At 48.7% G+C, this 13,229-nt stretch overlaps 1 protein-coding gene across 1 annotated transcript in view; it reads right to left on the reverse strand.

Moving 5' to 3' along the window:
* The window catches only part of CACNA1I (calcium voltage-gated channel subunit alpha1 I), a 2,042,880-nt gene that overhangs the window by 502,675 nt on the left and 1,526,976 nt on the right, over positions 1-13,229 (reverse strand). The gene's annotated exons all lie outside the window — the stretch shown is intronic.

Below are 13,229 nucleotides of genomic sequence, written 5' to 3' on the forward strand. Positions count from 1 at the left end.
CGTTTAACTAGTGTGCCCTAGAAGCCATCACAGCCATGTCTACTAATGGCATGGCTGTGATAGGCCAGTGCAGCATGTGACCCAGACTCTATATAAGCTGGAGTCACACAGCGCCGTGCATCACTCTGCTATAACTACTGTAGGGAAAGGTTCCTGACTGCTGCTGAGGGAGAGATAGGAGTTTACTGTAGGGCTAGGCTGGAGAGATTGCTTGTAGGGAAAGCATAGGAGGAACAATCTGCTTTATCATACAGCGATCTACATTGATTGGATTGTGGGGGGTGCAGTGCACAATGTTTTTGCCTGGAGGGAGAGATAGGAATTTACTGTAGGGCCAGGCTGGAGATATTGCTTGTAGGGAAAGCATAGGATAGGAACAATCTGCTTTAATCAGACAGCGATCTACATTGATTTTATTGTGTGGGGGTGCAGTGAATGATCTTTATGCCCTGACCTGAGCCAAGTGAGGAGGAGAAAGCCAAGTGAGGTGGAGAAAGGAGAAACAAAAAAATTGTATCAGTCTGTTCGGCGTGCGGTGCTGCACTTTTCATGCAACCTCAGTGCATATGTGTGTGCTTTATCTGCATTTAAAAAAGAAAAAACATTTTTTCCTTCATATGTAACTTTAAAGACTGTATATCAGACGGACATTGCTTTTCTAACCTGCTCTTCAAAAAGCACCAATGTGAGGGGAAAATAATTATTTTACAGTATTTAGGGTAAAAAAATTATTTTTCAGTTTTTCTTTCAAATGTTTTTTTTTTTTTATTCAATAGCGGAATAGAACAACACCAGTATCCAACCTGTTAGGCGTGCGGAGTGTAGCGGGCATTTCCTGTAACCTCAGTGCATATGTGTCTGCTTAATCTGCATTTTAAAAAGAAAAAAAAAATTCCTTCATATTTTACTGTGACTTACGGTGTTTAGACAGACACTGCATTTCAAATCTGCTATTCAACAAGCACCAATTAAGGGGACAATTATTTTTCAGTTTTTGATTCATACATTACAGTGCGATACACCCATTGCATTCTGTTGTATTGCGCATTGCAATAAAAAAAAAAAACATTTAGGGGCAAAAACAGTTGATTGTGGCCCTGTCTGCATATGTTAGAGTGAGATACACCCATTGCATACTGTTGTATTGCACCTTGCAATAAAAAAAACTATTTAGGGGACAAAAAAAGTTGATTGCGGCCCTGTCCGGATATGTTACATTGAGATACACCCATTGCATACTGTTGTATTGCACATTGCAATAAAAAAAAATATTCAGGGGACAAAAAAAGTTGATTGCGGCCCTGTCTGCATATGTTACAGTGAGATACACCCATTGCATACTGTTGTATTGTGCCTTGCAATAAAAAAACTATTTAGGGGACAAAAAAAGTTGATTGCGGCCCTGTCTGCATATGTTACAGTGAGATACACCATTGCATACTGTTGTATTGTGCCTTGCAATAAAAAAAACTATTTAGGGAACAAAAGAGTTTATTGTGGCCATGTCCGCATATGTTACAGTGAGATACACCCATTGCATACTGTTGTATTGCGCCTTGCAAAAAAAAACTATTTAGGGGACAAAAAAAGTTGATTGCGGCCCTGTCTGCATATGTTACAGTGAGATACACCCATTGCATACTGTTGTATTGCGCCTTGCAATAAAAAAAAAACGATTTAAGGGGCAAAAGAGTTTATTACGGCCCTGTCCGCATATGTTACAGTGAGATAAACCCATTGCATACTGTTGTATTGCGCCTTGAAATAAAAAAAATATTTAGGGGACAAAAAAAGTTGATTGCGGCCCTGTCTGCATATGTTACAGTGAGATACACCCATTGCATGCTGTTGTATTGCGCCTTGCAATAAAAACCCATTTCGGGGAAGATCCAAAATTCGATAAATATGAGGAGAAGGTCAAATAAGGGACATGGCCTGGGTCGTGGTGTTGCTGGTGGAGCTCCTGTTGCAAGGAGAGGACGTGGTCGATCTGTGCCAGCTACACGCACAGGTGAAACACCTTCCTCAGCTGCGAGTAGGCGACAGAACCTGCAGCAGTATTTGGCAGTGCCTAATGTGCCTCTACAAATGTTGAGGCCAGAACAAGTACAGGCGATAGTAGATTGGGTTGCTGACGGTGCCTCCAGTTCCTTCACATCGTCTCCCACCCAGTCTTCTGCTGAAAGGTCAGAGTTGGCATCTGCAGCCGATGTCCATCAATCTGTCACCGCACCCCCTTGCAAATCAGCCAAGCAGTCTGAGCCCCAATTCATGCAGCAGTCTCTTCTTCTTTTTGATGACTCTGTTAGCATGGTTTCCCAGGGCCATCCACCTAGCCCTGCCCCAGAAGTGGAAGAGATTGAGTGCACTGATGCCCAACCACTTACGTTTCCAGATGAGTACATGGGAGGACCATTGCAGCACGTCTCGGATGATGACGAAACACAGGTGCAACTGCTGCGGAATTCCGAATTGTGGAGACCGACAAGGGTTGCAGGGGTGAAGACTGGGTGGAAGACGATGTGGAGGACGCTGAGGTCCTTGACCCCACATGGAATGAACGTCATGCAGGTGACCTGAGTAGTTTGGAGGAAGAGACGGTGGTCGCACAGAGCCACCAGCACAGCAGAAGAGGGAGCAGGGTGCAAAAGCGGAGTGGCCATGCCCTAGACACTACGCCTGCTACTCCCCAATGCAGCAAGGGACCGAGCACACCAAAGCCTGCTCACAGGAGTTCCCTAGCATGGCAGTTCTTCAGACAATGTGATGATGACAGGACACAAGTGGTTTGCACTCTGTGCAATCAGAGCCTGAAGCGAGGCATAAACCTTCTCAACCTGAGCACAACCTGCATGACCAGGCATCTAAGTGCAAAGCATGAGCTGCAGTGGAGTGCACACCTCAAAAACCAAGAAAGGTCTCTGGCTCCTCCTGCTTCCTCTTCTGCTGCTGCAGTCTCGGCCTCTTCATCCACCTCTGTAGTGACAGTGGCACCTGCCTCCCCATAAACAGAGGATCCACCAGCAACACCACCACCTGGGTCACCAACAACCATCTCCACAATGTCCCGTGGAAGTGTTCAGCTTTCTATCTCCCAAACACTGGAGCGGAAGAGGAAGTACCCCCCTACCCACCCGTGATCCCTGGCCCTGAATGACAGCATTTCAAAATTCCTGGCCTTTGAAATGCTGTCATTCCGGCTGGTGGAGACGCAGAGTTTTAAAAACCTTATGGCAGTGGCTGTCCCACAGTACGTCGTGCCTAGCCGCCACTAATTTTCCAGTCAAGCCACCCCTTCCCTGCACAACCAAGTTGGTGACAAAATCAGGTGTGCACTGCGCAACGCCATCTGTGGCAAGGTCCACCTAACTACAGATACGTGGACCAGTAAGCACGGTCAGGGACGTTATATCTCCCTAACAGCAGACTGGGTAAATGCAGTGGCGGCTGGGCCTGAGGTGGATAGCAGTTTGGCACATGTCCTTCCACCACCGAGGATTGCAGGGTGCTTCAGTTTGCCTCCTGTTCCTAACTCCTGCTACTCCGCTTCCTCATCCTCTACCGCCTCCTCTTCCGGTCAGCATAACACCTTCACCATCATCTTCAGCACAGCCAGGGGTAAATGACAGCAGGCAATTTTAAAACTTGCCTGTTTGCGTAAAAAACCACACACCGTGCAGGAGTTGTGGAGGGGCATTGAACTGCAGACCGATGAGTGGTTGCTGCCAGTGAGCCTCAAGCCCGGCCTGGTGGCGTGCGATAACGTGCAAAATCTCATAGCAGCTCTGGGCCTAGCCGGTTTGACACACATCCCTTGCTTGGCGCATGTGCTGAATTTGGTGGTGCAGAGGTTCCTTAGAAATTACCCCGATATGTCAGAGCTGCTGCAGAAAGTGCGGGCCGTCTGTGCGCACTTTCGGCGTTCTCACCCTGCTGCTGCTTGCCTGTCAGCTCTGCAGCGTAACTTCGGCCTTCCCGCTCACCATCTCATATGTGACATGCCCACAAGGTGGAACTCCACCTTGCACATGCTGGCCAGACTGTGCGAGCAGCAGCAGGCCATAGTGGAGTTTCAGCTGCAGCACGCACGAGTGAGTCGCTCTGCGGAACAGCATCACTTCACCACCAATAACTGGGCCACCATGCGAGACCTGTGTGCCTTGTTGCGCTGTTTTGAGTACTCCACCAACATGGCCAGTGCTGATTACATTGTTCTTAGCTTAACTATCCCACTTCTATGCCTTCTTGAAAAAACACTTTGGGCGATGATGGAAGAGGATGTTACATAGTTACATAGTTACATAGTAGGTGAGGTTGAATAAAGACAATAGTCCATCCAGTTCAACCTGTGTAGGTGGCTGAGGATGAGGAGGAGGAGAAGGATGAAGAGGTAACATTTCCAAGGCTTTCAGGGCAGTCATTCGCAAGTGGCTCCGAGGGTGGGTTCCTGCACACAAAAACACCAGGGACACAATTGTCCAGCAGGGGCACAGTTCTGGAGGATGACGAGGATGAGGAGGAGGAGATGGAGGAGGAATGTTCACAGCAGGGTGGCATCCAGGCCAGCTCATGGCCATCACTGGTGCGTGGCTGGGGGGATACGGAGGACACAGAGGATACACCTCCCACGGAGGACAGCTTTTCGTTGCCTCTGGGCAGCCTGGCACACATGAGCGATTACATGCTGCAGTGTCTCCACAATGACCGCCGAGTTTCCCACATAGTAACTTGTGCTGATTACTGGGTGGCCACCCTGCTGGATCCCCATTACAAGGACAATGTACCGTCCTTAATTCCCTCACTGGAGCATGATTGGAAGATGCGCGAGTACAAGCGCACGCTGGTAGACGCGCTGCTGGTGGCATTCCCACCTGACAGCGGGGGCACAGTGGAAGCACAAGGCAAAGGCAGGGGAGGAGGAGGAAGATGTCCTCAATGCTGCCAGGGCACCGCCAGCACCTCAGAAGGCAGGGTTAGCATGGCCGAAATGTGGAAAAGCTTTGTCAGCACGCCACAACAAGCAGCTGTACCAGCAGCTGATATGGAACGTCTTAGCAGGAGGCAGCATTTCACTAACATAGGGGAGCAGTATGTGTGCACAAGCCTAGACGTAGTGAATGATGGGTCTGCCCCCTTCAACATCTGGGTCTCCAAGTTTGGCACATGGCCTGAGCTTGCCCTTTACGCCTTGGAGGTGCTGGCCTGCCCTGCAGCCAGTGTATCATCGGAACGGGTATTTAGCACGGCTGGGGGCGTTATCACAGACAAGCACAGCCGCCTGTCCAGAGCCAATGTGGACAAGCTCACGTTCATTAAAATGAACCAGACATGGATCCCACAGGACTTGTCCGTACCTTGTGCAGAATAGACATGTATACCGGCCTTACCCAGCCATTGCTGGATTTGATCTTTCTTACTCTTTTGGGGTGTACCCGAATGTAAAACTTTTTTTAATTAAAAACCAAAACCAGCGTTGGCTATCTCGTCCTCCTCCTCCACTGCCGGCGCCACTTCCACCTACACCGCCATATCCTCCGCCACCTCAACCTCCTACTCCATATGGGCCTTGTCCTCCTCCTACATCATTCAAGATGATACATTTTTATTTTTCTGTTTTTTATGTTATTTTAAGTTATTTCCCTATCCACATTTGTTTGCAGAGCACTTGCCATGCTCTTAAGATGATGTTGCTGCCATTTGCAGCCCTCTAGCCTTTTCCATGTTTGTTTTAGAGGCATTTTAGTGCTCAAAAGTTCGGGTCTCCATTGACTTCAACGGGGTTCAGGATCGGGACAAAGTTCGGGTTAAGGCCAGGTCACGAACCCGGACCTTTTTTTCAAGTTCGGTCGAACCCGCCGAACCCGAACATCCAGGTGTTCGCTCAACTCTAATGGTCACACCTGAGCACATTTGACACTTTCTTCACATGTCATGTTACCAGATATTTTTGCACATAAGATTGTTGCTTTCATCTTACCTACCTTCATGTCTGTGAATGTGTCTTCACTCTCCAGGGGTCCTTCTTTGCTCTGCTGGGGCGGCCGGCGTGGCGCTGCCGCAAACGAGTACCTTAGATTTAAAAATGGCGCCAGGCGGCGCCATTACGTTACTGCGCATGCGCAGCCCGGCAGAGCTTGTACGAGCTTTCTTGCGCCCGACAGTCGTCGGAACGCCGCATGCGCAGTTACGATGTCGGACTGCAACCATTTGATAAAACCAATAAGAATGGATCCTTCCTCTGAAGTCACACTGGTATCACCTCGAGGAGGCTCCACCCTCCACCCAACAAACACACCACCCACCTGAACAGCCAATCAAAAAAAGCGATAAGGGTGGGAATGTGGTACTCCTGTCTGAGACTAGCTACGAGGCAGAAATTTCTCAGCTACTCTCAGACAGTAGTACCTATAAAAAACAAAAAACTTGACAACAACCCCTTCCCACAACTTGCAGCTAAAATCCATGCAAAACTATCCCTGACATTTGAGGCCAACTTGATCAACAAACGAGAAAAAAACTACCTTGAGGCACATGATTTCAATCTACCCACTTTTTATATCCTCCCTAAATTACACAAGGATTTTCTTAATCCACCAGGACGTCCAATTGTGTCGGCAGTTGGAGGACCTTTGGAGAAACTGGGTAGATATATAGATTCGTTCATCAAGGATTTGGCGATCGACCTCTTATGTTAGGGATACCGGTGATGTTCTGCACAAAATTAGTGATCTGGAGGTTCCGGATGGTTCAATCCTAGTTGTTATCGATATGGAATCTCTTTACACATCGATACCAAATGATTGGGGGATATTGGCCGTCCATCATTTTCTTGAACAGAAATATCCTCAATTTGGAGCTCAAAATTAGTTTCTCATAGAAATCCTAGAATTTGCATTGACCAATAACTTTTTCCAATTCTTTGGAAACAACTTTCAACAGATATGTGGCACTGCAATGGGTGCCCCATGGGCCCCCTCTTATGCGTGCCTTCATCTTGGTCTTCGGGAGGAAGAGACATCTATGCTTCCTTGATGTACCTCAGCCATGCTAAGACATGGCTGAGGTACATCGATGACATACTGGTACTCTGGACAGGCTCTATGAGTGATTTGGAGGAGTTTATCTCTGAACTCAATTCTAACCCTAGAAATATCAGGCTAACATACACGGCGGACGTTTCCCAAATCTCCTTTCTAGATCTTGAAATTAGAATAGATCAGGGACGATTATCTACCTCCACATATAGAAAGGAGACTGCCGCTAACACCCTCCTACGGGCAGATAGTCACCACCCCGAGCCCCTCAAAAGAGGCATTCCTGTCGGGCAGTTAATTTGGGTCAAGAGGAATTGCTCTGACCCCAATGAATACCAGCAGAAAGCAGCTAAATTATATATGAGATTCCGGGAAAGGGGTTACTCTCATCGAGTACTCAGGCGAGCCAAAAGGCTAGCGGGAAAGCGTACCCAGCAGGAGATTCTCAGTCCAACACCTACACCAAAATCTAAATCAACTAATCATCCCAGATTGATCACCAAGTTTGCTGGCCAGTGGCAGGATGTCAAAAACATACTGGAAAACCACTGGCACATCCTGTTAAGGGCTAACAAAATAGGAAAAATCGTGGGACCGAGGCCACTGATGGTGGCAAAGAAGGCCAGTAACTTGGGTGACCATCTAGTCCATTCCGAGTTTAGAAAGAAAGCTAGGCATTCATGGCTCACGGATCTTTCCCCTCTCACAGGGATGTTTCCGTGTGGCCATTGCGGCATCTGTAAATTTGTTGAGAAAAAAAATATTTTCAATAATTCAGACAAATCTAGGACCTTCCTCATCCGACGATTTATCATTTGTGGGACAACTAGAGTCCTTTACTCTATTGAATGCCCTTGTAAAAAGTTGTATGCGGGTAAAACTAAGAGGCAGAATTAGAATAAATGAGCATTTGAAGAGCATACGATTAAAGGAAGATACGCCCTTAGCACTTAATTTCCAGGAGAAACATGACAATAACCCAAGGGGCCTTAAGGTCAAGGGCTTTTTTGCCCTCGACCTTCCCCCCAGACGGGGTGACTTTGATAAGGTTCTTTTACAGAGGGAAAAGGCGTGGATATTCCGGCTTGGGACCCTGAGGGTCTTTCTAGAACAGAAATGACCTGTTTTTTTGCCCCTACCCTTTATCATGTTCTCCTCAATTTATCCACATCTTTAGAAAACCATATATAGCCACTAGTTCCGGGTACCTGTCCCCATCTCATTTGTAGGCTTGTTGGATATAGGGATCTGGTTATTTATATCTCTGGAGGTTCCTTCATTTGATTTGGAGGAATTTGTCCTAATTTAATATCTAACTGAGTTAGTTATCACCAATTTTCTGCTATATTTTCGTAGCTATTTGATTATAGGGTGGTTGATATCAACACTTTATATACCATTATATCTCTTGCCCATAGATTGGGGTACTAATATCCCCCTTTTGGGTACTCTAGACTGCTATGAGGTGGCTTGAAGAATTACATATACACCAGGAAACCCCTTTTTGTATAGTCTGGAGATATGTGGCCACGGTGATACCCTTTGGATGAATAACTGAGGCTTTATGGCCCCGATTTATTTGTACCCCCACTCTTTAATGCATGTGCTACGACATAGTGGGTTTCCATGTTACTTTTGATGAATTAAAACCCCTGGATATCGAGGTGTTAATGGTTCCCCCTACAATTTTTCCTACAATTCCCTTATACTATGCTGTGGTTTACATATTTCAGTTATGACACTATACTCGACCAAGTGTGAATTTGTATCCTTCCTAACTGCCTTTTATGCTTAATAATCCATTTTTGCTCTCTATCTCTGCCTCATTATTATCATTTATCATTCTTTATTCTTTATTTTTTAATGTGTCATATATTTTCCCCACTCTTCCACATGATGAGCTTGCTTAAAAGTTTTTTTTCTTATGTAGAGCCTCCCGATGTCCACTAGGGGTCCTTTTCTCCTAATTGCACGCCTGACTGAAGCCAGATGTATGTCGACCAATGAGCGCCTGAGCTTCCGGGATTTATAGATAGGCGTGCATGACGCAATCTACGTCCTGAAGAAGCGTGCTGCGTCATGCGAAACGCGTTGACGTCACACGCGGTCATGCCTCTGGGTCCACCTACCACCCGGACCTTCACGCTGCAACCGCCGCTCCTCACAGCTTAAGCCGGTTCTACGGCGCCAACCCACGAGTGATCACGGCCATCTCCTATTCATCTGGCGGGCACCCCCCGTTATCCTTATACCTTCAAGACTGTGATTGGGCACCTTCGGTATGCACTATTCGGAGCTCCATGGACTTTTCATCAGCTTGGTACGTGAGTTCCGACCAATAAGTGCAATATTGCTGCCAGCTGATTGTTCCGTTTGCTAACCTGAATCTGCCGCAGCATTTTGTTTCACCCTGCTTGCAATTGCCTGGTGGGCCTCTTCCCTGTCTTATCACCTGGGTCCAGAGGGACTATCCACACCACATATATGAACATTGTGCCATTTGCTGTAACACTTACTATTGTGTATGGACTCAGGCCATTGCCCATATCTTGAGGTGGGACTCAACACCCCCATTAAGTGACCCAGGAGGGACTGTGAGTTGAAGAGGTTCACATACCGCTTTGCTTTATGCTTGCCTGTCATACACTTTGCTGCTGGACTGCCTTGCTTTGCTTGCCTTGCTATCGATTTGTCTGCTTTGACAGAACTAGGTGCCAGCTAAGGATTTCTACTTGAGAATTGTGCCTTTATGCCAGAGTTGGTAGATGTGGAGAAATTAAGCCTTTCATCGATCACAATAGGAGAGACATCAGCCCCAGGAGCTTTATAATTGGCCCCCCTCTTTGAAGTTTCTTCTTACACATTTATACAGCCTGTTTTCCAGCCCCTGGATCTACTCTGCATATCCCGGCGGTTTTTCATCCTTCTATCAAGATTTTTGATTGGGACAATTTACAGTTTACATCAGTCTCTGGAATCAGACTTGGGCAGAGGGTCGGGGCGATGGGCTGTTCAGGTGGGTGGTGTGTTGGTTGGGTGGAGGGTGGAACCTCCTCGAGGTGATACCAGCGTGACTTCAGAGGAAAGATCCATTCTTTTTGGTTTTATCAAGTGTCCATGAGTAGAGTTGAGCGGACACCTGGATGTCCGTGTTTGACGGGTTGGCCGAACTTTAAAAAAAAGTCCGGGTCCGTGTCCCGGACATTTGCCGAACTTTTCCCGGACACCGAACCCCATTGAAGTCAATTGGGACCCAAACTTTCAGGCACTAAAATGGCTCTAAAACACCAAAGGAAAGGGCTAGAGTGCTGCAAATGGCAGCAAAACGTAATTAAGAGCATGGCAAGTGCTCTGCAAACAAATGTGGATAGGGAAATAACTTAAAACAACAAAAAAAACCCCAGAAAAATAAAACAATGTTCTTCATCTCTGAAGGATGAGGCCCATATGGAGTAGGAAGGAGGTTGAGGTGGTGGTGGATGTGGCGGTGTCATAGGCGTGCGCACAGGGTGTGCCGGGTGTGCCTGGGCACACCCTAATCACCTAGGGCACATAGCATTATCACTCTGTTTGCCAGTGAGGAGATGGGAAAGATCTCCCTCGGACCTGCTCTGCTCTATTTCTCTTTGCCAGCAGGGAGAGTAATGTATCGGGGCCATGTACATGTAGGCAAATACATGCATGTGTATTTAAACTTTGGGGTGCACACCCTAATGCAATAGGCTGCGCACACCTATGGACGGTGTAGGTGGAAGCGGCGGTGGAGGAGGACCAGGGCCGGATTAAGAGCATCATGGGCTTGGTGCTGAGGATTTTGAAGGGCCTTAAGGGCCGTGCCTTGGCATGCACCCAGAGGAGGAAGGGTGCAGCCATGCATGCCTAATTCAACATGGGATGCTGTCTCTGAAGCCCATAAACACATCCATGCATCGGCAACTGTCCCTCCTTGTCCGGCCTTCGCGCTGTGTGGGGAGGTTCTGAGGGTGCTGCCTGGGGAAGCGAGCATAGAAGCCAGACTTCTGTGTTTACAAGTGACAGAAGAGCGGTAACAGTGAATATGGCCAACCTGGGGCCTATATAAAAGGTAGGGGCCTGGAGCTGCAGCTCCAATAACCCCTACGTTAATCTGGCCCTGAGGAGGAGGACGAGGTAGCCAACACTGCTTCTTTTCACAAATTTTAAATGAGGGTACACCCCAAAAGAGTGAGAAAGAGCAAAAATGGAACAATGGGTGGGTAAGGTCGGTATCCATTGCTATTCTGCACAAGGTACGGAAAAGTCCGTGGGATCCATGCCTGGTTCATTTTAATGAACGTGAGCTTGTCCACATTGTCTCTGGACAGGCGGCTGCGCTTGTCTGTGATAACGCCCCCAGCCGTGCTAAATACCCGTTCAGATAATACACTGGCTGCAGGGCACGCCAGCACCTCCAAGGCGTAAAGGGCAAGCTCAGGCCATGTGCCCAATTTGGAGACCCAGAAGTTGAAGGGGGCAGACCCGTCATTCAGTACGTCTAGGCCTGTGCACACATACTGCTCCACCATGTTGGTAAAATACTGCCTCCTGCTAAGACGTTCCATCTGAGCTGCTGGTGCTGCTGTTTGTTGTGGCGTGCTGACAAAGCTTTTCCACATTTCGGCCATGCTAACCCTGCCTTCTGAGGTGCTGGCGGTGCCCTGGTTGCGTTGGCGACCTCCTCCTCTGCCTTGTGCTTCCACTGTGGCCCCGCTGTCAGATGGGAATGCCAGCAGCATCGCGTCTACCAGCGTGCGCTTGTACTCGCGCATCTTGCGATCGCGCTCCAGTGAGTGAATTAAGGACGGTACGTTGTCCTTGTAACGGGGATCCAGCAGCGTGGCCACCCAGTAATCAGCACAAGTTAGAATGTGGGCAACTCGGCGGTCGTTGTGGAGACACTGCAGCATGTAATCGCTCATGTGTGCCAGGCTGCCCAGAGGCAACGAAAGGCTGTCCTCTGTGGGAGGTGTATCGTCCGTGTCCTCTGTATCCCCCCAGCCACGCACCAGTGATGGCCATGAGCTGGCCTGGGTGCCACCCTGCTGTGAACATGGTTCCATCTCCTCCTCCAGCTCCTCCTCCTCCTCATCCTCCAGAACTGTGCCCCTGCTGGACAATTGTGTCCCTGGCGTTTGTGTGTGCAGGAACCCACCCTCGGAGCCCCTTGCGAATGACTGCCCTGAAAGCCTTGGAAATGTTACCTCTTCATCCTCCTCCTCCTCCTCATCCTGTGCCACATCCTCTTCCATCATCGCCCGAATTTTTTTTTCAAGGAGGCATAGAAGTGGGATAGTTAAGCTGAGAACGGCATCATTGCCACTGGCCATGTTGGTGGAGTACTCAAAACAGCGCAACAAGGCACACAGGTCTCGCATGGAGGCCCAGTTATTGGTGGTGAAGTGGTGCTGTTCCGCAGAGCGACTCACGCGTGCGTGCTGCAGCTGAAACTCCACTATGGCCTGCTGCTGCTCGCACAGTCTTTGCAGCATGTGCAAGGTGGAGTTCCACCTTGTGGGCACGTCACATATGAGGCGGTGAGCGGGAAGGCCGAAGTTACGCTGCAGCGCTGACAGGCGACCAGCAGCAGGGTGAGAACGCCGAAAGTGCGCACAGACGGCCCGCACTTTCTGCAGCAGCTCTGACATATCGGGGTAGTTTTTAAGGAACCTCTGCACCACCAAATTCAGCACATGCGCCAGGCAAGGGATGTGCGTCAAACCGGCTAGGCCCAGAGCCGCTATGAGATTTCGCCCGTTATCGCACACTACCAGGCCGGGCTTGAGGCTCGCTGGCAGCAACCACTCATTTGTCTGCTGTTCCATGCTCCTCCACAACTCCTGCGCGGTGTGTGGTTTGTCCCCCAAACAGGCAAGTTGTAAAACTGCCTGCTGTCATTTACCCCTGGCCGTGCTGAAGTTGGTGGTGAAGGTGTTACGCTGTCCGGATGAGGAGGCGGTAGAGGATGAGGAAGCGGAGTAGGAGGAGTTAGGAACAGGAGGCAAACTGAAGCGCCCTGCAATCCTCGGTGGTGGAAGGACATGCGCCAAATTGCTATCCGCCTCAGGCCCATCCGCCACTGCATTTACCCAGTGTGCCGTTAGGGAGATATAACACCCCTGACCGTGCTTACTGGTCCACGTATCGGTAGTTAGGTGGACCTTGGCACAGATGGCGTTG

Source organism: Pelophylax lessonae, assembly GCF_965119305.1.
Source record: "Pelophylax lessonae genome assembly, chromosome: 8".
Taxonomy (NCBI): Eukaryota; Metazoa; Chordata; class Amphibia; order Anura; family Ranidae; genus Pelophylax; species Pelophylax lessonae.